A 3,765-nucleotide genomic window follows, 5' to 3' on the forward strand; every position below is an offset into this window, starting at 1 on the left:
GTCAAATGCAGGTGTTATTCAAATCATTTATACTTCCAACATATGTTTCGAAGAAAGCATTGAGATTATTCCGGATGGAATGCAAATGATCTTTAAAAAATGCAATAACGTCGTCAGTAAAAAAAAAACAGAGAAACAAAATACATCAATTAACCATTCTAACCGAATTTGATTACAACGTATATGGTGATTAGTTTTTGGCATTAATATTGCTTCTGTCGCTATTAATTAACTTTTAATAAACCGACTAGCTATTTTCGCCACTAGTGTTTGAATAGATACTGAACCGTTAATAGATTACATTTCCACAACATATTTATATTTCCATGCTTTTAAACCTTATTCCCATTCATCTATCACACTATATTTTTCCACTCTTAATTTTCTATTAATTTCTTTCTTTCTCCTCCTTCTATTTTTCTAAATTACCTTTGGTGTTAAATCTATTAAAATAAGTTGCTAACGTTCCCATTCATCATATATGCGGTAATCACATTCGGTTAAAATGGCTTGTTGATGTTTATGTTCCTCTTTTATTTTTCCCTGACGAGATGTTTGCAGTGTTTTACATTATATTTATTCCCTCCAGAATAAAAACTCAGTTCTTTCTTCGAAACATATGTTGGAAGTATAAATGATTTGAATAACACCTGAGTTTGACCCCATATCTTAATTTATCCATGTTATTCAAAAACATTCCTCTTAACCCTAAAGTTTCTACCTTTATAAGTAGGCTTTATATATATATATATATATATATATATATATATATATATATATATATGAATGAATGAATAAATGACAACAGATGGATGGTGTCTCAATTCGCTGCAGCTGCTGCTTCCAATGAATTTTTAATTGATTAATGGAGACAATACATCATTAGAAAAAACCGTGTTTATCAGATGGATACATGAACCATAGCATTTAAAAACATTCAAAGTCGAATGGGGTGTGTATCTTCATGATTCTATGACCCTTGCTGGTCATATATATGAGGAACGTTTTTCAGTACGCTTATAAAAAGCTCCTATGCTATCATTATTATTATTATTATTATTATTATTATTGGATTCAAGTCTCACCCAGAGACCTCAAGAGACTACAAGTTCATGTAGGTGTTATGCCTAGGGTACCATATATTTGGATTTGTACAGTGTTGTTCTAGTGAATGTTCAAGAAACCATAAGAATATTATTATTATTATTATTATTATTATTATTATTATTATTATTATTATTATTATTATTATTATCATTATTCTCATCTTCCAGACAAAGTTTCTGAGAATGTTACTAGTCTGGTGCCGGTATATCGGAGAATAAATAAAGTAATATCGAGAACTTTTGGATGGAAATTCTTAAGTACTTTCAATGCATTACTTCGTACATTTCCACAAAGCACATGTTTTTGTGGCTGCATTCTCCATCCGTAAGACATTACATATTCGATTTGCGATGTCCATTGATTTCAAGGGGAGGCATTATTACAGGTATTTGTTTCTTCATGCAAAAATTGCATTAGTGTACTGGTTGTATCCAATGTTTAGCTAAGGGATATTTACCTACTTAAATGAAGCAGAAGGTTCTGTGAGATTTATGATCAGTTCGTGTTAATATTTTGACTCATCATACAGATAGATATATAGAAGTTGTACAGAAGGGAGTATATAGGTAGTATCTTACGTTGTATCTAGATTTGTGCAAGTAGGCGTGTGTAGGGTAGGAAGAAGAAAAGAGAGGAAGAATAAATAATATAAGAGGAGAAAGAAAAGATGCAATTTTTGCGTGAGGGAACGAACACGAAATAATGACTTCCTTAAAACAGCTTGTAAAAGATGTTGGATACCAAGTTGAAGACCTAAAAACACTAATGGAAGATCAGGAGGGAAGGAGAGAGGTAGTCAGGCTGACCAGGGCAATCAAACTGACTGGATGATGACACGATTGAAACGAAATGCAGGGGGGGGGGGAAATTATATAATAAAATAAATGAAGGATAGGTTAGAATATATAAAACTATTATTCAACGGTTATATATAAAAAATAAATAAATTGTTTCTATTGGTTTGATAATAGATACAGTTCAGGACAGGTTTAGATATGTAGCAATCTCTTCAATATGTTCCATATTCAAAATCAAGCAGAGATGAATGTTTGAAAACTGACCGTTACAGTATGTATCTTATGGAAATTCATATTCAGGTTTACCCTTTGGCACATGTACATCCACAATTTATCTATTTATATAGCTAATAAATAATGATTACAAACACATTACACAAGATTATAATATATAGCCCAATACATGCTCCCTTATAGTCTACTAGTTTTCTTTTTATTTCTTTATATGATACTTTTATGTTTTCCGTCCCACTACTCGTCCATTTTTTTCATTTTCTAACATATTAACTGACCTATTCTAAACATTAAGCTCCTCAAAACATAACCCTAACAAACTATCTTTTCTAATAGTATTTATTTATTAAAAACATATAACTTTAACATAGTTTATATATGTAATTATTACTATATAAGTGGTGCTGATATACGCACGTATGTATGTACGAATATATATGTATACATTTGTGTATGTACAAATATATATATATATATATATATATATATGAAAGAAGGTTTGGAAATGCAATTTTAAAGATGTTTCTTCACTTGACCGGTTTCACTTTTTTAGAAAAAGATTGTCAAAAGTAAACTGTAAAGCTTTGTATGAGCTTTGTTGTGTTAAGTACTGGTTATCACAAAAGTATTAAAAGGTAGAGAAACATCCTTTGATAATAATAAGAAAATGTTAAAGACAGTTTACAAGAAATTATTTGAGAAAGTAATTAGAACGGGATTCCAAAAACTAGAGTCCAATAAAAATCATGATTGTTTGGTAGTATATATATATATATACACAGAAGGAGATGTATTTAACCCTGAAGAAGTTCTGCCCCATATAAATTCTTAGATATATTTCCTTCCGTGTATATATATACAACAAAATAAACATGATTTTTATTGAACTGTACTTTTTGGATTCCTGTTCTGATTACTTTCTGAAATACTTTCTTGTAAACTGTTTTTAATATATTCTTAATATTAGCGTATTTAAGTGTTATTTTTTTTTTCTTTAAATTATTATTCAATAAAATGTTTATATTATATATATATTTTGCTTTTATTTAAATTTTTAGTATATATATGCAGATGTGCGAATGTTTTACAGATAAATTGGATGAAAATATCAATTTTACTAAAAACTTTGTCTTGTTCAGTGATGAAGCTACGTTTTATGTAAATGGTGAGGTCAACAGACAGAATATTCGATACTGGTCTCGAAGTAATCCACATTGGATGGATCATCCAGACCACAAGGCAGCAGAAAGGTGATGGTGTGGAGTGGTTTGTGGAAAATTCATGTGCTAGGACCCTTCTTCTTTGATGAACATGTAACGGGTGAGACTTATTTAAACATGTTGAGAGACAAATTAATACCTCAAATTGAGCGCCTAGGCGAGGGACTTCCGAATTGGTTTCAGCAGGATGGGGTCCCTGCCCAGTTTACCACAACTGTTAGTGATTGGCTTAATGACACTTTTCCTCACTGGATTGGAGGAAGGGGTCATGTGCAATGGTCCTCTCGTTTACCAGACCTTTTTCCTCTTGACTTCTTTTTCTGGGGTATGTTGAAAGAGAAAGTTTACTCAATAAAGATTACAGATTTAAACCATATGAACGCATTACCAGTCAGTGTGCTGAAACT

This window comes from Octopus bimaculoides, chromosome 5 (genome assembly GCF_001194135.2).
Source record: "Octopus bimaculoides isolate UCB-OBI-ISO-001 chromosome 5, ASM119413v2, whole genome shotgun sequence".
NCBI classification, from domain to species: Eukaryota; Metazoa; Mollusca; class Cephalopoda; order Octopoda; family Octopodidae; genus Octopus; species Octopus bimaculoides.